Raw genomic sequence first — 25,117 nt, 5'->3', positions numbered from 1 at the left:
GTCTTTTCGCGACGATGGCAAAAGCTAAAGATCATAAATTGCACAACTTTCTGGTGCTTCTCGCAAAAATCTGCGTCGATATGTATTCACGATCATACGTATACATACATACATATGTATTTACGCATGTTTGTAGGCGAAGCTGCTACAGCGGCAAGGGCTGACAATCGGCGGCCATTACTTTACTTATGCCACAGAACTTCTATTGCTACGAACATGGAAATGACAACGAAATAATGCAAATATGCGTATTTCTAAAGGTCATTAATTTCTTTGAAGAAATGAATGATCCTGAAAGTATAGTCTTAACTTTACAACGGCCAACGCAGAGCGTTTCAACCAAAAGGAATTCATTCATTGAAATCACCACTCAGAAGTCGTTTTATCCGTTGTAAGCGAACGATTTTCGAAGAAACATCATTTCTAATATGCCACAAGACAAAATTAGAAATGAACTTCTTAAACCTCACGCTGTCAGATAAAACGATATACCTCGTCATCGCGGGTCGATTTCCAAAAAATGTAAATGAAGACTAACTACAGAAATAATCCGGTAAAGTATAGCCTTAATTTTTCAACGGCCAACGCAGGGTATTTCAATAAAAGGGCACATAGAATAGTTGTGAATTCGCAGAAATGAAAGACAAAGGAAAGAAAAAGGAGTATAACTTCAATAATGAACAAGCATACAAACATACATATGCGCAGCAGCAGCAAGGAAAGAGGTAACAATCGGTGATCCATTGTATAGTTCTTTCATGCATAACCAAACCATAATTAGGACAACGCAATTCAAGTGTCAATGGTGGTGTTGATGGTAAGCGCTTCAAAAGTGACGACGAGCACGTAGGAGGTGCGTAGGTTCGAATCCCAACAGAATTTATTTTTAATTGAATATGTCACCAACCAAAAATTGAAACATTGTTCTACAAAAACAACAACAGCATAAGCATGGCAACATTGTGTTGTTGGTAGAAAAGCCGAGCTGTGCCGAAAGAAACGAACAAGCGATCGCCGATTGTCACCGCTTCCCTTGCTGCTCGAACATCTTCGCAGACAAGGTTGCGCAGCTTCATATTGAGCAAGGTTGCGCAACCTGAATCTATCGCAACCTTTTCCGAACTCGTATAAGAAGTATAACTTCATATATAATTTTTTATCGGATGTCAGTCTCTTACATTTCGAGCTCATTTTTTAATATTTTTGATAAATGCCATGTCATTAACTTATTTCCAAATAAAAAATTTGTAAACCGCAAAAAGTATCACTATAAAGTATTGTGAATTATGTACAACACTTAAAAGTTTTTAGTGGCAAGATTTGCGTGGCACACCTGTGGATGTACTATATTACAAAAATTTCGCGCAGAGATATTTTATGAATTTCTTTTCCAGTATAGTTGCATTTATCCAAGTTCAGAGGGCTTAAGAGCATTCAAACGAAACATTTTTCTTCCCCTTCTTTATTGACGAAGGCACCGCTTACGCGGTTATAGCCAAGTTTGCAGCAGCTCGCCAGCAGTTCCTCATTTTCGCTGTTCGGCGCCAATTGGAATTGTAGCCAGGTCCTTCTCCGTCTGGTCTTTCCAACGAAGTGAGAGTCTTCAGCTTCCCCATTCCGAAGAAACACCTGTTGGTAAGAGTTGTTCTGCGTGTGATTTCAAACGTGACGTTGTTGTTGCTGTTAATACTGGTTCCAAGATAGACGATATTTTCTACGACTCCGAAGTTATAACTGTCAACACGTGGGAGCCAAGTTGCGAGTGCGACGATGGTTTGTTTGATGACAGGAGATACTTCTTGCCCTCGTTCACTACCAGTCCCATTTGCTAGGTCAAAAAAAGTCTCCTTAACGCGATTGCGACTTTCCTACACATTTATAATCAATTGAAAATTTTGTTTTATATAAAAATTGCGGCCGCAATCGTGGATATCGTACAGGACCTTTTTTTTATTTACCCAAAAAACATACCCAAAAAATATACCTAAAAATTAAACATAAAAAAACATTTTGTATTCCTCATAAAGGTATTTATTTATAAAAAATGGCATCGATTAGTTAATTTTAACATTAAAAAAAACTCGCGCAAATCAGTGATTTTTCGGACGATCCCTGTTGGAGCAAGAAGCATTTTTCTTGCTTTATTTTATTATTTAAAAAATACGGGGGTGTAAAACAAATTAATGTACAATGTGCTCCTGTTCACGGTTTCTTAGCGAGTGATTTATTTGCAAAGTTGTTCCTATGTATATACATAATTACTCTTTGCAAGATTTAAGCAATGACATAAATAATGAAAATTATGGGTACAATATATGTATGAACACATCTGTGCATAAACGTAAGCAGCGCAAATCAAAATAAATTGAGTTAACAACTTCTATTAACAAACAATGAGCAAAAAGAAATTTATAATAGCAATGCATGTATTTTATCCGGAGCACGGTTCACTGTCATTAGAGTGACCCAACAATTCCTTAAAGCAAACTATTTATTTATGACTTTTGCCTAAAGAATATAGTTATATATGTTTATGTAAATTTTGATGGAGTATCAACTGTTTCCTTCACATCTATGAAATGGAAGTTTTGCGAGAGCTTCAAGTACTTCAATATTTCGTAGGTAATTATGTTACTCATACGCCAAGGTGACAGCATTATACATTTGTGGAAGAATACGCATAATCTCTGAATGCTTTGTGATCATAGTTATCATGCACAATTTTTTTCTTATCCTTGTACTGTTAAGGGGGTATTCTGGTCTAGAAGCATGAATTTCAGGTAATTTTTAAAGTGTCGTAAAAAAAGGCAATTAATATTTTTACTATCCAGTTTTTTATTAGTTATTTGTTAATTTAAGAAGAGTACAGAAAAAAGTTAAAAACTGAAAAAAGTAAAAAATTTCAAAAATTATGAGCTGACGAAGTGGTGGGTCTCTCAAAATTTCCACGTGACCATACCCATGATTTCAACCCTCCTAGTTATCTGAAACCAAAAAAAAACAGGAAAAAACGTTAACTTCGGCTGCACCGACGCTAAATACCCTTCACAGGTGCATTTCTGTTAGTAACTATGTGTTCAGTTTGTATGGGAGCTATATGCTATAGTTAACCGATCTGATCAATTTCTTCGGAGATTACATTGTTGCCTTAGAGAATAAAATATACCAAATTTCGTGAGTATATCTTGTCAAATGTGAAAGCTTTCCATACAAGAACTTGATTCCGATCGTTCAGTTTGTATGGCAGCTATATGTTATAGTGGTCCGATATCGGCCGTTCCAACAAATGAGCAGCTTCTTGAAAAGAAAATGACGTTTGCAACATTTCAAAACGATATCTCAAAAACAGAGGGACTAGTTCGTATATATACAGACAGACAGACGGACATGGCTAAATCGACTCAGCTCGACATACTGACAATTTATATATATACTTTATAGGGTCTCCGACGATTCCTTCGGGGTGTTACAAATTTATACAATACAATATTATTATTATTACAATATACTCTGTTCAGGGTATAAAAAGATTATTAATCGAGAATAATGTCGCAATGGCCGGAACTACGGAAAAGTGGGGAAACATTTTTTTCACAAAATGGCGACTGCCTGAAAAAAAGTTTTTTGGATAACTTTTTCTGACTATTTCGAATTTTTCAAAAATAATAAAAATAAAAATTTAGGGATGGGGCTAGTTCCAACCATAGACAAGCCTATAAAAAAGACTCTATAAAAATTTCAAGTAAATCGGTCCAGTAGAACCTGAGAAATCGTGGGTATCGTTCCGAAAAAGTCAGTTTTGAAAAAAATGCGTATAAGGTTTCGCGTCAAGTGTTTTGTTCGATTAATTCCGGCCGAACCTGTTTGGATGCCGGGTCAGAAAAATGCCTATATCTTCGAAAATAATTTGAATTTTGAAAAATCCTCTTCTACACATATTCTTGAATAGTTAAACTTTGAAAATATAAAAAAAAAAGATTTCGGTTTTTTTAAATTTCTAGACCAGGATATCCCCTTAACTTTATTTTTAAAAATACTCGATAAGCATTTTCTTAATAGATTGGAAAAACCTCGTTCTACGATCGGGTTGGAACGTGTGGCAGTTAATTGCTTACGAAGGAAAAGTTGTTAAAAAAAATTAGTTACATCTGAAATTTTGTATTTGCCTACTTTCGAGATTGAGTAGTAAATTCCGCTATAAAATCGCAAATGTTAAAGAAATTATGCGGAAAAATACTGAGCTTTTTCTGATGCAAATAATGGCTACACCTACTTCTACGCCTCGACAAATAAGAAGCATGCTTATGAAACTAATAAGAGACTACTAAGCTCAAATGTTACTCATACGCCATGGTCCCTATTAAATGAGACCTAACCGCGACCGTTCACACATGTAAATTATGTGGTATTGCTTACTATGTGACAAATTTTAATGAACTGTGCACTACATTATGGCTACTTGTCTGGAACAGCATTGTAGATGAACTCAGATAAACTGTGCTTTCTAACCAATTCACCAAACATTTTCAATAATATGCACATCGCACCAAAAAGTCACGGAGACAGTTCATCGGGACCTCTGACTTTTTAAGAATATTTGTCTGTCTTTTTCCGGCTTAGTATATAGGTATAGTATTTATCGACACGCGGTTAAATCATTTACATCGACTTAACCTTTGCCACTCAGTTAGTTTCCAGTGGGCTCTTGAAAGTGCGTTTTACTATGGATTATTGCTTTGCCAGACATGGCTATTTTCGTATACCGCCAACAAATGCGTTTATATTTAGAACTCTATAGCAATGCAGCAACTCAGGGTACCACACACTCTTGCAACTCTCATGCAATACCGCGGCCTTGCACCACATGCAAAGTATTGGTTCGTTGCATTCCGAATGCGTCGCCAGACATGCTTTGGCGAATTGCTTTTCAACATTTTGCGTAGCGCTTAGCACGTTTCATGGCATGGCGCCGTCTGTGCCAGACCCATTTACACTTTACTCGACATGGTCTAGTTTCTGCAACCCAAAGACAGTTGGGCGAACTTTAATGCATTTAAACTGCTGTGCAAAATAAAAGATTATTTATACATATATATACGATATATATCTTCTTATATAGGCTCTATATTAGCTAAATTAATTTGATCGTATTACTCAAAGCACAGTCTCTCTGGAGCTATGTATATAAGCCACGACGCTGGCTTGGTAGCCAAGAGTGACTCAAGCCAATTTTTGATACCCAATTCAAATTTCAACAGTATTCCAGCGAGAGCGTTCTGCATCGACCGAAGCAAATGGTGATAGCGATCTCATTAATATTTTCACACGATTTTAGAGACTCATAACTCAGCACAAAATAGAGAACATTACCTTGGCTTCAGGGATATTCGACTGTGCCGTAGATTTGGCTGGATGGCCCTTTCATATATAACTTATTTCGTTTAATAATAAAATCTATCTATCATAATAAATCTATTTTTCTTCACCAGTCATTTTTGTAGCGTTCGAACGCGATTGAAGTCGTAAGCCTTTGAAGATACAATTTCCTGATGATTTTGTGGCCTTGTCAGTGTTTAAGTAGGAAAATATTCTCTTCTGTCTTGGGTTTCTAACTAGTCAAAGTCGATTAAGGGCTTTAACCCTCCATTATGCATTTAAAATTCGATAGATAATTTTAAACTTCGCTCAACTGACATCAAGTAAGTAGAGTGAGAGGTTCCATCTGAAGTTTTTGACTAATTGTAGGACACAATGTTTGGTAAATATGTGAATTAATGAGGATTGTGTGAGGATTATGACAGCAAGGTGTAATCTGTTTGTATAATCGTTATACCGTATGATATCACATCCAGTTCGTCGATATATTTCTCGTCAATATTTAATCTGAATTTCGCAATTAAATAAATTAATTAATTAACTAATTTAAATTCTCTCTGAAAAATAAAGCTTTTAGTTAGCTGAACTACAGAGCACAATGCCGTATAGAAATTGAAGCAGACTTTTTCGACTGTGACATAGCGATAAATTGTAGGGCTAAGAAATTCTCCAGTAGAAGCTCGAATAATTCAGTTTATCTAAACTTCTCAGACATATTAAACTGCACTCAACTAGATCGTTGTTTTTGGCTACTATGTACTCTACTGGAAAATTAGCTAAATTTTGCGTAGAGCTTATGATTATTATTTAGCAGCTGTTATTTTCTCTCCAACTCCAGAATACAAAGTATATATCTGAACAACTATTTAAAATACGGCGCAATTAAATCTCTTAACGATTTTCTTTCCAGCTTTGCTTCTCATAACACGACCATCCAAAAATAAGTTCCGATTCGTGTTGGAAACGATATCTCTTTCTTTTTATAAATAATTGCTTCGTTTGCTCTTTTGCAAGTTTTTTTTTTTTTTTGTAATAAGACGAAATTCTGGGCTAGGTTATGTTAAGAGAGCGATCCTAACGAGGATTTCACTTGGACAGCTAAGAACGGCGGTTCTTTGTGACACCTATAACACCTGTATAATATATCTTATGCGTTTAAAATTGACAAAGCGGTTGATCTTATCACAAATGGTTATTGAGAGGGATATTGTCAGTTTCGCTTAGTCTCCTGGTTCGCTAAAGTTAAGACTACCGAGATGTTTCATCCTCAGTCCTCCAAAGGCCGGAGAATGCAGGAGTGCCTGGATGTTTCCACCTCACACTATTCTATACAAATTTTACAACTTGCGTTCAACAGCTTCCCTGAGGCTTAGAGCAAATGCCATGTGAAAAATGGTATTGATGTGGTCCGTAGTGTTTTGAGGATGCCGATTAGAGCCACTCTATGAACACGTTAAGGCTTTTAAGGAAGAGAAACCTTTTTAAGCGCAATACACCATAGAATAATATTGTTGTGACTAAGATTTCGTAGAACCAACACACCACCTATGGTGCGAGATCTCACCTTTCTCTTATAGCTCATCTACAGCTAATTAAGAAAATCGTTGTCTCCATTAAGGCTTTCTATAAAGGCTTTCAATAAAGGATAAGCCCTAGGTACTTCATCTATCATCAGATGAAGACGTGAAACTCCGAATGAGGGATAAATATATTGGGATTTTATACCTCCTGGTAATGAAAAACAAATCAGTTTTAATTGGGTTGACGGCTAAGCCGCTACTATGTTATTTTCCCATTACCATAAGAACAACATCATCAGCGTAGGTTAAGACCAGACAGCCACGTTCTTGGAGCTCTTTTAGTGATTTATTTACCACCAGGATCGAAACTTTAACCTTTCTAGATAACTTTGTACTGTCCCACTCGGTTACGACTCTATCCGGCCTTTGGTACAAATGCCACCTTAACTTAACTCCAAACCGCAAGCTGCAAGCTTCCTAGACTGTCCGCTGCAGTTGCGCCCGTATGACCTATCAGGCGTTCTGCTCGAAGATCTGATCTCAAACAACACTGATGTCCAGCAGCAGAGTTTCTCTTTACCTTTCAGAGTATTCAAGGAACAGTAGCTGTCAAGAGTAATCCCGCAGACTGAGCTAAAAACCTCGACGCATCATGTTCGCGAATAATAACGAAGCTTTGTACAATACAGATTACAATTTGTGCTCCTGAAGTTCAATGAAATCAAAAGAGACAGCTACACCTTATACTAGCTTTTACGTGGTGTCTAACTATACCACAAAGTGTTTTCGAAAAATTTTCCCTGCTGTTTCACTTTAAACTAAGTAAAAGTACAATTTGGAGCCACTACCGGTAAATAAAACTATAAATTTTGTAATTAAAAGTTTAAGTTCGTTCCATTAGTTCGGCACTTTGGCTAAGTTAATTGATTTCGTGGAACTGCAAAGCCAAACAGTCGACTACACTGTGTTCTTGTATACCCTTAACAGTTTTTGTCGCCTGCATAAAGGGGTGAAATAAAAACGAAATTTAAAACATAACCGAAGTAAAAGTGGCAACAAAGTGTTCAACGACAAATTGTTGCTGTCCAAAGCGCGCTCCATCGAAGGACGAAAGTCAATGTGAACTTTTAACAAGTAGAAAATGGATAATACAAAGTATTTGGACGCGTTTAAGCCAAATATGATAAACAACAAAGCAAATAAACATACTTTCCACAAGCAACAACCGATATTAGAGGGAAAATCTCCTAAATGAATGGCCACACACTTAGCATACGCCCGTGCAACGCCGTCGACAGACTACATGAGTGGCACTCCAGATAGTACCATGTTGAGTTGGTTGGTTGAATAAGTGAGTTAGTCAGCTACCAAGTCATCGAGCCAACCAACTACTCACTTCAGTTACTATTGTTCACTGTCATTAAAGTGACCCATTTCCGGCGAATTATTATGCGAAAAGCGAGCAATTACAGCCGCCAACGGTCAGACGGCGCTGCACCGTCGAAACATTACTGTTACATTTAACAATTTTCCGCACTTAACCGCAAAAATCTGTGGGAGCCTCGTTTCTCGCACTCTACCGTTTGTTTGATGAATTTTAGCGCATTGACTTAATGCGAACCACGTTGAATTGCTCGGTAACGTACTATCCACAACAACAAGTTCTGCTTCTCCTTTTCACCTAATCAGTCTGTATTACTCGCATCATCAGCATTCTTCGACAGCTGTGCAAACCGCAAATGACTTAAGCAGATGTTACTTAACGCACGAACCTCTAATGTTTTGTGCTTGTGACCGCAGACATACTTTGGGCAACAGTCTACAGAATAATAGTGGGAGCGCTTTTACGGTTGTTTTCGTCTAATGCATCGGTCGGAATTTCGATTCTTTTAAAGAGGTTTTCTAGCCTAGTGACCCAAATTTCGAACGTTTTTGTCAAATGCTAAAAAGGAATATATAATATTTTTAAAATCTATTTTTTATCCTTTGTTTATTTGTTTTTCAAAAATACACAAAATTATTTTAAAAACAGGTGTAGGGCTAACTAAACATTCATAAAGGTAACTCACATACAATCACCAATCTGTATGGAGCAAAGTCAGCCGAATGTTCGAAAAAAAATTTATGTGATTTCACCAAAAAGAGGCCGGTGCCTCGTTCATCGCCAAATTTCGCAGCAGCTCCCAAAAAAACTTTCTCATACCATCTCGGTGGTGAAATTTAATGTCTCAGGTGTATTTAATTAATGATTTATTGCGATTTTAGTAGTTTTGAACAGTACCGTTATATGGGGAGTGAGCGGTGTTATCTTCCGATTTCATCCCTTTTCACACTGTTGATGGAAGTTCTTACAATATTCGCACTAGGCAAATTTGGTTGGTGTAATTTTAATGGCTTAAATTTATGTACATTAAACTTATTAGAAAATTTTTAAAAAATTTTCTCCACAGGTGCCTCTTGCTAATTCGATCCCCTGTGCCAAATTACAGTTTTATATCGTAATTTAGTCCTTATTTATGGCACTTTATAGGTTTTCGAATAATAATGAAATGTTTTGTTACTAAGGGAGCTGTATAACAAGTTTCGTCAAGACATCTCAATTTTTACTCAAGTTACAGCTTGCGCGGACGAATGTAAGTTCGGACAGACAGACAGTCAACTGGATTTCAATTTTTCTCGTCAACCGGATTATTTATATATACATAACCCTATATCTATATTGATTAGCTTTAGGTGATGAGCACAACCGTTTGGAAATAAAACTGTTATACTCTGGAAGTGGTTGCCAGAGCATAAAAATTAATGAAATGGCGACTACTCAAGAAAAGTTCGATTTGTTACTACTTTTTTAAATTTTTCGAACTTTTGCAAAGGTTACAAAATTAAATTTCATTTTTCATTTTTTGTTCCTTTATGTAAAAGGGAGGTATTTAAAGACTTTTCATGCCTCATTTTAAGGGGGTATTCTCATGTAATCACATCGAAAAATTGATTTTTTTTATATTTTTATATTTTGAGAGTAAAACCTCTTGAAAACATGCTGTGAAAAACTCAGACCGAAATTCATAGTATTTGATAAGTTACAGCTCATAGTCGCCGACGTGTCGTAAGCGACTGTCTACCAGGCGCCATGACAAGTCTGCAGCTGCTACGTTTCCAAACGCATTTTTCTCGAATCATCATTTTCTGAAACTGTCATGGTCCTAAAAAAAAAATATTCAACCGATTGCTTTAAAACTTACATAAGCTCATTTATAGTTATCGGCCCTACCAGAATTGTTTATTTTCGAAAATATTTTCATATTTTTTTAAACGAATTTTAACGAAAAAAAACAAGATTTTCATGACGTTTTTTGAAGTTCGACATTTTTTTAATGAAATTGGTTGTATTTGGTAGGGACGATAGCCGCAGAACTACTGAATAATAATCCATTCGATTTTTTATTTCAGACAACATGAACAGCCGCTATCACCAGACCAGTGTGAACTACTTTTTTTGTTGGGGACTACTTTGATTTAAAAAAAAATATATTAAAAATGTAAAAAACGAAAAAAACATTTTTTTTGTATATTTCAAAATACAAATACAAATATGTGACCTGGTCTACGAAAAGGGGGCTAACGTGCGAAAACTAGTTTTCTGGGAAAAGCTGTTAAAAATAATCGTCAGTTTCTCGTTATTTCATTAATTGTTCTCCTTTGTTTTGACACCTAAGCCCCCTTTTCGTAGACCAGGTCACATATATTAAAAAATTAAAATGGTTGAATTTTGTTGTCGCATAAAAAAAATTTCCTAAAAAGTGGTAAAATATATGGGTTCACATGAGAGTACCTCTTTAAGGAAATCGGACAGTAGAATTTGACATATTATGGCGACCGCATCAGCAAATATAGTTTCGAAAAGAACGCGTTTGGACGTTCATACGGAGCGCCAAATTTTCGATTTTTTTCAAATTTATACGGTCAAATACCCCCTCAATTTTTAATTTGGGTCTCTGAATACTATTTAAATTATACCACAAGAAAAAGATTTATTTTTTTAGGATAAACTGATATATGTATATACATATGTATATGCCTTCAGTAAGTTCAGTTCGATGAACAACAGTAGGGTCATCTGTAGAAGTTCACGCAAGTGAGGAAAGTTCTCTGATCGCCATTCACTTGGGAGTGGCCAGAAACGATTCTTTTACACATGGCTCAAGCAGCTCACTACTTCCGGTCTTTGACCAAGTATCCTCTGGGTAGCCTTAGAACATCCGTTCGAAGGCGAGCTAATGTGAGAAGGCGAAACATCCCCTACATAGGGTTGTGCGTTGGGTTTGGGACCCGCCACGTAAAAAACAATACCAATGAAAAGTAAGCGACAGCCTCGGATGAGAGACCCCCTTTTGATAATGGGTCTGGCAGTGAACGAGGGCAAAACGAAATATCTCCTGTCATCAAACAAACAGTCGTCGCAGTCGCGACTTGGCTCTCACGTCACTGTTGACAGTCATAACTATGAAGTTGTAGATAATTTCGTCTATCTTGGAACCAGCGTAAACACCACCAACAATGTCAGCCTGGAAATCCAACGCAGGATTGCTCTTGCCAACAGGTGCTACTTCGGACTGAGTAGGCAATTGAAAAGTAAAGTCCTCTCTCGACGAACAAAAGCCCAACTCTATAAGTCGCTCATAATTCCCGTCCTGCTATATGGTGCAGAGGCTTGGACGATGTCAACAACTGATGAGTCGACGTTGCGAGTTTTCGAGAGAAAAGTTCTGCGAAAGATTTATGGTCCTTTGCGCGTTGATCACGGCGAATATCGCATTCGATGGAACGATGAGCTGTTCGAGATATACGGCGACATTGACATAGTTCAACGAATTAAAAGACAGCGGCTACACTGGCTAGGTCATGTTGTCCGGATGGATGAAAACACTCCAGCTCTGAAAGTATTCGACGCTGTACCCACCGGGGGAAGCAGAGGAAGAGGAAGACCTCCACTCCGTTGGAAGGACCAAGTGGAGAAGGACCTGTCTTCGCTTGGAATATCCAATTGGCGCCACGTAGCGAAAAGAAGAAACGACTGGCGCGCTTTTGTTAACTCAGCTATAATCGCGTAAATAAGCGGTGTCTACGCCAATTAAGAAGAAGAAGAAGAAGAAGGGTCAGTCAGCTTACTTACATTAAGCATGAAATCGAAACCTAAGATTTCTTTTATAAGGATAATTCTTGCATCATATAGAGTCGCCACTGCATTCGCCTTCTATAATAAAAACTAAAAATATATTTGAAATATCAAATATTATTTAGTACATCAGTTAAAACTTTTGACATTAATCGAGTGGCATGAAGCCAGCTATTAAAAGGAACGCTCAACAAATTTGTATGCTTCTCTGCTCAGACCACCAGCCACCCACAGCACAGGGAGTTCCCAACTAGCGAGCAAATAAAACAAATACTTAGCTAAACGAGTGACTTTGCCCTGGATTGCTATTTGTAAGTGCAACTAGCTGACTGCATTGCGAGGAGTGTGCGCTGGATTGACTGAATCACTGACAAAGTGATAGATTGACTGAGTTTGTGGCTTCCTAAAAGCCTCTGACTCTGCCTGCCAAACCAACTGAGCGAGGCTTATTGTCTCGAGGAGTGTTTGTCAGTGTCAATATGTGCAAGCGTGCAGCCATTTCAAATGTTTACACGCCTAAATGTGTGCAACAACAAATGATTATAGCTGCTTTTGTCGAGCTATGTATTTTATCATGCTTGTAAGTCTATATAGTTATGTCAATCATAGACTAACTTGTCAAATGCACGCACACACACACTTACATATTAATATCGCCTTGCATTTGAAATGAAATCAAATACGTCAGTTAAGTTAAAAAAGTAAGGTGTTTGTACGGAGAATTTGCATACATGTAAATATGTAAACAAGTATATATGGTACAAAGTACATACCCGACAAAAACATATATATTTCTAGGTTCGCGTTTTCCACGTACTGTGTGGCGCCCGCTTTGTAGCAGCACTTGAACTTTGTATTGAGGTTAATCGCATTTACACATGTCATTGTTTTGTTGTTGCACAGCGTGTATAATTCTTTGTATACGAGTACAATGTATGAGTTGTGACCCTACTGACTTTCTAGCAACACAATTTATACATATCATATTTAATGCTGAACGTTTAACTGATCGTATATTAATAGCATAATACTATTGTTGTTGCAGTATGAAAGCATACACTAATTTCCACTTAATTCTCCCATTATATGTAAGGCATATCCATTAATAAAGTTGTGTGGTGTGTCAGTGCTTTTTCAGCTAGGACTGGCGGAAAAAAGAAGAAGTTTAAGAAAATAATAATAATGATAATTTAAAAGCTCAAAACGCTATTCGCATAGTATTGTTATGAGTTCATTGTATGAATGGTAATCTGAAAATATATTGGGTTCTTTTCATCATTTGTAGAGAATACCATCTAATTTGACCACTGTTAACTATAACAGAGTAAAACTTAAGGTCGTGTCGGAATCAATCGAATAACAGACGATCTCCAAATCTTTGATAAATCGCCTCAACACATACTAATTAATGTTTCGGGTATGAAGAAAGTGTCAATATTAGGCTCCAAAAGACATGGAGTAGACGTTCTCTTATGCGACTTGAAGATCCTACATTCATCCAAGGCAGCATAAATGGCGACGAGAAGTGAATTGTGGAGTATGACGTTGAAACTGTTCAACAATCTAATGGACGACGCTACAAAAATTAGCCAAACCCGAAAAACCCAAAATTCACTAAAGGCCGTCGTGGCGCGGGAACAAAGGAAAGACCTGATAAAGTGTCTCAAAGTATTGAAATCACTTCTTAATTAAATTTAAATTATATTGCTCTAATCTATATATTTATAGTACATATATAAAAATTAATTGCTGTTCCTTAATCTCGCTCAAGCTGGAGAATTGCTGGACCAATTTGGCTAAATTTGGTCTTGAGTTATTTTTCCAGAGAAGATTAATTTGCCAGCAAGATCCTGACATATGTGAAATCTAAGGTCTATGCGGATAATCCCGTTTCGATTCAGGCCTGGAAGCAAAACATCACGCATTGGACTGCAAGAATTTTCCATCTGAGACGTAGCCGTGGCCAACAGAGAGATAGTCTTTAAAAAAATAAATGCCAATAAATGTTCATTCGAAAGATAAAAAGTATTCCCCATTCAATTTGAAATGTCTGTGTTTTTTCTTTAAAAAAGTAGGAAATCTCGCAACTGATCACCCATTAAATAGCCAGTACTTCCGGGAAACTCTGTTTTGTAAGCAAGCAACATCATGTGTAGTTCATCGAAAATAATAATAAAACGTCATTCGTACCATTTTTTTACTAATTACGGAATCCTTTTTTTTGTTTTAAGTCTATTTTATACAAAAGTTTAGGTACTTTTTTTATCGATTGAGGTAGTACAAGGTTCTCCCGGTCAGTAAGTAGTATTTATATTGTAAACTAATAGCGGGATATTTTAAAGTGTGGGACAGTCAGACCGTTACATCTTAACCATCTTAGATTATGTAGAAATAAGAAGAAGAATTTTCAAACATGATCTGCTAAGTACAATCTAGAAAAACTTCTGTATTTTGATACTACCAATTAACGAATGTGTGAAGACTTTACTGGAATATTACGATTTATGCTCACGCTGTTTCAGCCGCCTCAAGCTTTGTCATATGACATAGATGATAAATTGATCTTTTCCCTACTATATACACAAAGGCTTTCTTCAATTTTAACAATCGACAACTCACTGTTACAAGCCATAGGACTTTGGAAAAATAAGCTTGAAGAACATTCCATAAAGCAATAGAACATAGACTAGTTTTATTATCTTGGAAGCACAACTGGAAATCGCAAGAATATTTCTGAACCACTTCTTATCAATTATTTTTCAAAGACATGAACTGTTATTTCAAGGAAGTTATAGTACTTGCCAAATTAACTCCAATCCTCTCAGATGATGTGCTTTTCTACCATTTTTTATCAGAGTTGCCTTTAGATATCAAAAGCAAGCTTAAGTCTATAGAAGCTGTTCATGAATCAATGCCTTGCTCAATACCTTAGTGTGCAGGTACAATACACTCAGCTATCCCTTATCAACTCTGAAGTATCATCGGACCCGCTTCTTGTGAGCAATCTTCATATACAGGTACCTGTTCAGTTTAAAGAGTGAGATATATGGTATTTAAGACGAATTTCTGAAAAACTTAAATTATAAGTGTCAGAAAGTTTGAGTTGCTGTTGTAAGTTCTCAAAACCTTGAACTTTTCGATTAAAAAATTTATATTCACTGCCGTGAAACACTACAATTCACATTTTTGGACCAAATAACGAAGTCGGATAATACAATAAATAAATAATTCTGTTCAATGGCTCACGTGATGAATCATTTTCATCTTACGAGCGATAAACAAGTTCAGATCTGTAGTCCAACTTCTCATTCTCCAAAGTCCCAAAACCCACTTTAAATGATCAGAAGAAGAAGAGATCATAGAAATAATTTTATGCGAATGTTAATGTTTGTACAGGAAAAGAATCATAACTAGCAGTTAAGGTTTTCTTGACGATATTTCATACAAGTGAACGTCATGAGAGTCGTGTGGTTTAGAAAGGAGACGAAAGGGTGAGGGGAATTTAAAACCGGTGGTTTCACAATTTGCTTCCAAAAACCTGGATATGTCGTCATGCAATCATTCTACTTACCCATCAAAATATTTAGGGTCATGTTTGAGAATAGAGCAAAATAACATTTTATTGTGAAAATTACATTTTCTTCTTATCTATCTTATCACTAAAAACACGAGTAACAGGAAGATCATTAAATTTTTCCAAAGGAAATACCCGTTCAAAAGTTGTATTAGCAAGATAATGGTGTCACCATTTTCAACAACATTTTTCGCAAATTCTTTATAGATTTTCAACTCAGACATTGTAGAAGTGTATAAAAGAAATGCAGCCTGTTCTAACCGCCGAGCAAACAGAGCCATTGTGACGGACGGAGAACATAATTTTTCACCTTCATATGCGCACTAAAAAAAGCGCATGCATCAATTTCAGTACCAGCACCAGGCATGGAAATTTCAACATTGAAGGTGTTATTTTTTTTTGTTTTTTTTCGGACAGATTTCAAAGAATCTTCCTCTCTGTATTTTCACTGCGTTTCCACCAACTCCGTACAAAAACACAAAATACACTTTTTGTGGCCTCTTCAGCCGCAGCGCTTACGTCGAAGTGTCCGTCCACCTCTCACGAAATGACACCAGTTTTGAGTGCAACGCAGCGTATGCAACAACCTAACGGTGAGTGCTTTGTTAATTTTCGCACACGCACTGGCCGTTCGGCAACTCGTGCAGATACGCACAAACATAAAGTGCTGTAGTGTTTGCTGAAAAATGTTCCAAAATATAGTCTAAAGCTCTGGCGACGTTAACAACTGCAGCCAAAAAGGATGTTAGTTACTTGATTGCGCTAAAAATTGTATGTATGCGTTACGGTGGTTATGCTCATAGATAGAGAAGTCAGAGAATGGAGTGAATAAAAGTATATTAGTTAAAATTTGGCCTTAAATCTGGCATATAGACTGATTTTCTATGAGGTGGCGAATAGTCCCACAAGCACAGCTAGAGACGCTTGTCCCTTGTAACTAACTCAACAGCTCCTAGATGTAGATATTTTTGAACGTGGCATATCGACAAAATGCGTAGAGCCTACACAAATGTATTCAAGCTGCTAATATCAACTCCAGCCAATTCGACTGGGTCGTAAAAAAGTAAAGCAACCGAGATAATTTAACATTAACCTAACCGAAGTTGGAATCTATAGCCTCACCCAGATGACTTTATTATTATGGTTAGCGAGCTCACAGCCTACATAACAGCTATCCTATCAATGTGGAAATGTGGATGCATACCGTCCTAAAAAGTATAGCAGACTAGTTGGTTGCTTCCTTTGCCCTCTATAGACTATATTGACCCGTGATCCAGATTTGTGGATTTTCTCATAATTAGTGGAACTTTTCAAGAATCCCATGGGAAGTAGTTTCTGCTGTTTCTTATTACAGGAGCTTGTCCAAACGTAGCATTTCCATGGTAGATCTATAAATCGAGCTTTATTGGGGTTCTCTACGATACCTGCTGAAGTTACAATTTCGACCTTACTACTAAGACGAAAGCATAAATTTCGAATGTTTTTGATTAATTTTTAGGTGTAGATACTTGAAAGAAAACCCTTCTAAACCATAAGGATAAGAGAAATATAACATATATCGTAAAATGGAAAATTTTTCCATATAATCACTTCATGATCGTGTGGCAGCTATTTGGTACAGTAGTCCGATATCGGCGATTCCAAAAAATGAGCAGCTTTGGGGTAGAAAAGGCGTGTACAAAATTTCAGCTCGATGTCTTAAAAACCGAATGATTAATTCACATATATACAGATAGACGGAAAAACCAACAGACAGAGAGACTTGGCTAAACCATGGCTCGTATTTTTAACGGTACCCATTTATGCTGAAATTAAGTAGTCCTCAGATCTTTGTAGTTTAAAAACATATGTATATATCGAGGCATCTGGCAATACTGATTGTAAATCTGCAGCCTATGAGACCTCAATAAATAAGTCGTTGAAAACATACATTTTTAATTAACCATTAACCGCTCAATTCCACCAGCAGTCAGTCATATGTATTTTGGGGTAGTTAAATCAAATTTAAAGGCAGAATCGGAAATAATGAACAAACTCATGCTCTTACGAGGACATCAACCAGCGGACCGCGACACTTACTCAGTTAAAAGACCGGACATTCCAAGTGCAGTGGTCGTCATCAAAAGTAGGGTCTCTCATCTGAGGGTCTTATATACTTCTAATTGGGTGTGTTTTTTTTTAACGTGGCGGGTCCCAAATCCAGCGCACAACCCTGTGGAGGGATGATTCGCCTTCTCACTTTAGATCGCTTAGCTTAGCTACTCGGTCTGAGATCGGAAGTCATGAGCTGCTTGAGCCATATGTCAAAGTATCGTTTCTGACAATTCCCAAGTGAATGGCGCTCAGAGAACTTTCCTCACTTGCGTTAACTTCTACACATGGCTCCTCTTAGTTAGACAAATCCACTGCTTGATCATATGATATAGATCTTGTGTGAAGTTTATCGTATATTTGTTGCCTTGAATTAGGTCACTTGTACTGGCGGTGACTAGGAATGTTACGGTTTTCGAATCTAAACTAAAATATGGTCCAAAATACCATCTGGAACTCCAAAATTTAGTCTCAAATTTAAACTGTTGCCATACTACTATATCTTACTAATGGAAATGAAGTTTTACAAAAAATTTGCAATGCTCTAACCATGAAGCCTTTAGCTTCTACTTCAATTGTCTCATTTCTTATGCTGCTTCATATTTTGCACTGTGATGTAATTTCACAGCTTTGTTGGCGGCCACTCCTTTAATGAATGTAAATGACAGCGCTTTAATGAGGTCTTTCCAAAATGCACCATTATCTCTGTTATAGTTTCCACAGTGCAGTGTTAACGTTCTCAATCCTGAGACAAATTTCGTTTGTTGTGTTCAATCATGTTCTCTTCAGCATGTTAAAACGTCGCTTTCTACCGTTCTTCACTCAATTCATTTTCGAATAATTTCCGATTGGAAATTATTTTCACAAATTAAAAGTGATTGGAGAGGGAGGACGTGTGCTGTACTTGTGTGTGTATGTATGTGCCTGTGCCGCAGCACGCGAATATCAAATAATGTTATCTCCGCTCGCCCACTTTGATGCTCCGCCACTTTCGGACAATTTGTGGACTCAATTTGGGCTAAGCAATCAAAGTCATCCATCATCCTGGAGCGAAGCACTTTTTCATTTTAATGAAAATATTGCGTATTTTTTCGCAGTAGTCACTCATTTAGGAAAAACAATTTCGATGTTTATTGAATTTTTGTGTAGATTTCGTGTATGTTTTAAAACAGTATTTAGAGATATAGGTATGGTTCGATATGTAATATCTCAAATTTTTCCATCCATCTTCGGGAGTTTATTTTACGTAGATTACGAGATTGGAGCCCGTGATGGAGGATAAGTGGATCTTGCTCAAGTGAAACACTGGTGCTTTATAATGCCAAGTACATCTAAATATGGTTCAAAATGCTCTGAAGTATTGTTAAATTCATGACACGTTATTTTACTTTCTCATTTATACGATCGACTCAGAATTTCATCTTAAAAGTATTACCAAACTGTGTGATCTGAAAATCTGTGAAAACTACTTGTTGGTATTGTTAGAAGTTGTCTCAGCTATTAATTGCTGCCTTCAAGCCCAATTAATAAAATCCACAAAATTATCAGGAATATATTATATATGGGACCCAACTTAAGTTAAACAATATGTACAATAGTCCATATCGGTAAGCGGCAACATCTGAACCTATTGTGTAACTAAGCCTTCTTTTAACCAATTATATTCACATTCCTGAATCAAAAATCCGTCTTGGGTCTCATCGTGAAGCGCTAACTGGGGATATGTTATTACAAATCATATCAAACTCTCAGAAGCAACTACCCTGGCAACTAGATAAAGATTTCGAGATTACTAAAATGCCTCAGGAAAGCATAGGCGTTCAATTTTATGAATTGGGTCCATAAAATCGCAATCGTGGAGGTTTTATGAAAAAAACTGATCACTGTGCAATGAAATTATGTTGACATAGGCGTATATAAATCGAGCGTCGAAATAAAATCTCATCCAAATGATTAATAATAATAATTAACAGATAAATAACAGGTTAATAACCGGTGCACAACACCGGTAAATACCAGTTAAACAACCGGTTAATAGGTATCTTTTACTTTTTTAGTGTTTTTGTGGTAGCGCAACTATTTTTTCATTAGCAACACGGATTTCGACTATTTACCGTTACTTCCTGCCTCATTTCATTTCTACATTGTGCAACACTATGGGAGCGGAGCGGCTTCGTTTGATAGCGTCGGTGGCCATTTCCATTATTACTGTTGTTCTTATTGGTGGTAGTGATGGCGTTTGCACTCTCCTGTCATGCAGTTCGCTTGTTAATTAATTTACTAATGTTTGTTCGTATGTATTTGTGGGTCAGTGAGGCTGTTCTGAGCACATCAAAGCATCGTGAAATTTCGCAAACTCGAATGAACACTGAAATCACAAAGCAGGCGCATTCCCGTATTACTAACTAGGCCTAAGCATCAAAGCGAATCACAGCGCGTGCACACAAAATTTTCAGCGAAGTGGCTGCTCCATTAATTTGGATGTGTATGTGAGTGAGGCTGATGGAATTGGCATTCCTTTGGCTTGATCCAGACGCATTGTTTAATGCCCCATTTCACCCTTTGTTTGAGCATTCATCTGTTAATACGGCGTTCGAATGATGTTGATGTCTTACAACCGTAATATTCGTATAAATCGCTGATATTCGAGTGGTACCTTTCGGAGTGCTGCAAGAGGATTGTGCAGCCTTTGCCGACCTTCTGATGAACAGCACATGGCTTGAGCGATCTACTCATAATTATTCAAATCCGCCGGTCCGCACGGCATCATACCTGTGCAGCTGCAACCCGCTGTAAGGTGTCATGCATTTGACTGGCATCCATCTATTCGAACGTCCAAGAACTTAAAACTCCTCCTCCTTTTTTCTAAAAAATGTTGAGAGACTGATAGACTGACACATAAGAGAGCGCATTCCGAGGCATAATTTATCTGGAGCGTAGCATGTTTATTGTAAAAGTAGGTCAGTGAAGCTTTTAATAACTTCTTTTGGGAGGCAGTTTTAACACGTCTGGACGGTTTTGGGTTGAATCGATCTTCTAACAGTTATCGTAACGGAACGGGGTAGCGTCTCGGTGAAATGTGGTTAGGGGCTACCCACAAGGTGGAGTTCTTTCTTCTCTTCTATGGATCATGGTCATCAATGACTGGCTGTCAGATAATTTTCTATGTAGACGATGTAGAACTAAGGGTCAAAGGAAACCATGTACCGTGTACAAGTTGACGTAAGGGGATCTCAGCGTAGTAGTTATTGTAATTTGACGCCCTTCCGTGGCCTCGCGATTAGTCCTAAAAAGGCTGAGATAGTTTTATTTAGTAGGAGATACAAGATCTTGGAAGCATAATTGCCACGTATAGGAAGCATCCGACTGCAACCAGTGGATCCAGTTAAGTATTCGAGCATTTATGAAAGCCTAATATCGGGTGGTAGTTCTCTGGCTCTACAACACCACATAAAGTCTTTGTGTGGCGAAGGGCTCTAAAAAGACAACACATCTCCAAGGAAGTAGGAGAGCGTCTAAATAGCAACGCTCATCAGCATAACTAGCGCTCTACAAAATGCGTTCCAAAGTAAACAGGACTTTAAAAAATATCAGAAGAAAAGAAATTCTTCTGCTTCGGCTCGTCCGGTGCCTTCCAATCCGACCTCTGGCGTTTTGTTTCGGGATCATATTGGAAACACCTCGTTTCATCACCAGTCACTATATTGTAAAGGAAGTTTTTGTTCTTTTTGACCTCTTCAATGATGTCCTTCGAATGTTGGATTCTGAGAAATTTTTGCAGTCAATTTGTGCAGAACAAACCATACATACACCTTTCGTAAGACCAAATGTTCGGTCAAAATGCGATAAATCGAAGTATTGGAGAGGTTCAATTCCATTTCCATGAATTTTAATGATGATTTCGGCTGATTTTTGATAAATTCACGCACAGTTTCGAATTTCGATGAAATTTCCGATGATCACGGATTTTGACGACCACTTTGAAAACGTTGGAACCACTCGTGTACTCTGCTACGGGATAGATAATTATCGCCATAAGCTTGTTTCATCAATTGAAACGTTTCGGTAAAAGTTTTACCAATTTTAAAACAAAATTTAATGTTGACTCTTTGTTCGAAGTTCATTTTCGCACCGATAACACAAACATACTGACACTTAAAACGCAAGAACTTCACTTCACGATAAATATAGCAGATTCTAACGCACCAGTCGACATTTATTAGATGGCACCACCAGGGAGCGCTAAATTCAAAAAGTCCTGTTTGCTTTGGAACGCACCTTGTAATATCCACTGCAACCATGAAACTTAATGCCATTTTGCACATATTTCCAACAGATATCGCCGGAAGTCGAATGGTTGCTATAGTGGCTTTCATATTCAGATAATCTGGGTTTCAAAGTAAACACATGTCTAAACATTCCGAAATCTTCACAAGTTTTGACTTCATGCCGGATCTTTTAGATCATGCCGTCAAATCACTACCAACTGTACCAACCGTGCATTTAAGGCTGGATAAAGAAGGCCTTATTAATATGGCAGCGAGTCATATTGTGATAAGACTGGTATGGGTGCCAGACCACAGCGGTGGCAAGAAAGAGTGCTCTACACCCGCTTTCTGGGATATGGGAACGGGTCTGTGCTCCCTTTTCCTCGTGTATTCAACTACTGAATAGATAGACTTCGCGGAAACTTAGCCAAGGTGTGGCTACCATCGGTTCTTGCGCTGTCGCAAAACTCTTTTGGCCCAAGATCGATCGTATGTGATCTAGCAAGCTCTCTGCTCTCAGTGGGACTAGCCACTCTGTGAGGGTTATTTAAAAGTTTAACATTTTTTTTATTGAAAATCCCAATACTTTTTTATATTTAAACTAATATATACATGACTGTGAAATTGTTCTCCCATAAATAATTTATTATCATGTATCCTTCAGCAATAAACCAAAAATAATTTTCACTTCAAAACAAAGCGCACTGTATTTTAAAGTGTCGATAAAGCTGATGAATTCCAAACAGTTTTACTAAAACTAATGTAAAAAAATGTGTAAGAGTAAAATTAAAACAAGAAAAGACGTTAACTTCGGCTGCACCGAAGCTAATATACCCTTCACAGCTGCATTTCTTTTACTAACTATGTGTTCCGTTTATATGGAAGCTATAAGCTATAGTAATCCGATCTGAACAATTTTTTCGGAGATTACATTGTTGCTTTAGAAATTAATCTATACCAAATTTCGTGAATATATCTTGTCAAATGTGAAAGTTGTCCATACAAGAACTTGATTCCGATCGTTCAGTTTGTATGGCAGCTATATGCTGTAGTGGTCCGATATCGGCTAGTTTGTATTTATACAGACAGACAGAAGGACATGACTAAATCGACTCAGCTCAACATACTGATCATTTATACATATACTTTATAGGGTCTCCGACACTTTCTTCTGGGTGTTACAAACTTCGTGGCAAACTTAATATACCCTGTTCAGGGTAGAAATATGCCAATCAACTGTTGTGTTTTCCTTTTTAATTCAAAAAGCTATAACGAACTTTCTTCCAGCAAATAACGTTATTCGCCAGCCAACGCGAAAGAAAAAGCTTCAATAACGTAGACTTATTGTAAAAGGTTCGCATTAGCGCTTTAAAGAGCCAAAATAAAGTAAAGAAAATTTAACAAACTGACGAATTAATTCTTTGATAACAAAGAAAAATCACAATTCCTTACCAACCCACTTACTCTCTTAGTAGTTAAGCTGTAACAGAAGAAAGCCAATGCCTGCCAACTCTTCAGAATAATATCGTACTATGGCCCTCCACTACCGTGCATCCCCTCACAACTTTTACTCTGACCGATCTGTGTAGCTGAGCGCTTGAGGAATTTCGTTATTAGCAATAGATCCCATAAAGTAGTATTAATTAATTTAGGCTAATTCGGTAGACAGCCGGCTTACCTGTGGAGAGCCAGAGCAGCCGTACAAACTCGCTCGTATATACATTATGTGTATAAATATAATATATGTGTTGTTGTAGAACTTTTTCAATCTGTTTATGATTATGGGCATCTGCTTGGACACAAAAGGATAAACTTTTATTTGCAATTACATCCTCCATGTTTATATAAGCGTATGTCTTGCGAAATCATTCTATATATTTTAATAATAATTTGTTGATTACAATTGTAATAAATTTTTAGGACAAATAACAGTTTGAAAGCGATTAAAAAGAGGGAGGGTATTGCTGAGTCTAAAACTTACCAGGCTAAACGAGTTCATATTCACTAACTGGACGAAAGAGTACAGACTTGGCGTTAAAATTCCGACTGCAAATACCCCTGAAATTTTAGGTGTGACATTCGACAATCTGTGCTCTTTTACTCCTCACACGACCGCGATTATTGCCAAGGTACCGAGGCGCAACAAAATGCTCAAATCGCTAGCAGCAGCACATTGAGAAAAGACAAAGAAACTTTGTTGGCAACATAAAAGGCATTGAAATGCTCCTCGTCTGCATGTCAGCTACAAACATGTCATAACACTGCACTCCGGACTACAACGGGATGCCTCTTGATGTCTCCCATCGAACATCTGCACAGTGTGGCTGGCATGCTCCCTTTTAAAGAGCATAATGAACTTCTCCCCAAGCAGTTACTGCTGGAGTAAGAGGAATTTGAGATCCGAAATGAGAACGTTCCCGTAAATCAACGAATGAGCAAAAAATAGTACACTTTTTTTATGATTTTAAAATTCTTTGTTTTTTCCTCAAAACCTACGTCGTCCCCCTTAAAATAATCTCTCTGGGCCCCATGGACTTGTGCCAACATTTCTTTCCAATCCTCGAAACAGTTGTTTAAGTAAATTTCTTTATTTTATTGACGTGTTGATCACCAGTTGATGCTGATGGCCGTCCTGGTCGTGGTTCATCGTCAACGCGTTCTCGACCCTCTTTGAATAATTTGTTCCACTCAAAACCACTTGATTGTGACAAAATAAGTATTATCACCGAACGCTTTTTCCAACATTCTGAACGTTTCGGCACTAGAAATTTGATTTCGCTCACAAAATTTAATGGAACTTCTTTTTTGAATACTTTCACTCATCATAAAAATCGCTAAATTTACTTTATGTACTTCCGAAAAACAAGCATTTACCAAACACTAATGATTATTTGATGTGACATTTGGCACAAATGCCGCTGACAGTCAAACCAAGCTAGAAGACGACAAAATATTCCAACAATGGGGTTTTGCGCGAAATTTAAAGTAAAAATTGTTACTATTTTTCTCCCACACTAGTAGGCCTCAGATTCAGCGATCACCTTTTCACGAAAATTTCTTCCCTGCAAATATTATTTTGAAGTCTGAAAACAGGATATATTCGCTGGGGGCC

At 37.3% G+C, this 25,117-nt stretch overlaps 1 pseudogene; it reads right to left on the bottom strand.

The window, feature by feature from the left end:
- Positions 1–365: 365 nt before the first annotated feature.
- LOC120773181 lies at positions 366–568 on the bottom strand (annotated as a pseudogene).
- Positions 569–25,117: the final 24,549 nt, after the last annotated feature.

This window comes from Bactrocera tryoni, chromosome 3 (assembly GCF_016617805.1).
Source record: "Bactrocera tryoni isolate S06 chromosome 3, CSIRO_BtryS06_freeze2, whole genome shotgun sequence".
Taxonomy (NCBI): Eukaryota; Metazoa; Arthropoda; class Insecta; order Diptera; family Tephritidae; genus Bactrocera; species Bactrocera tryoni.
This window is presented reverse-complemented; position numbering and strand designations above follow the sequence as displayed.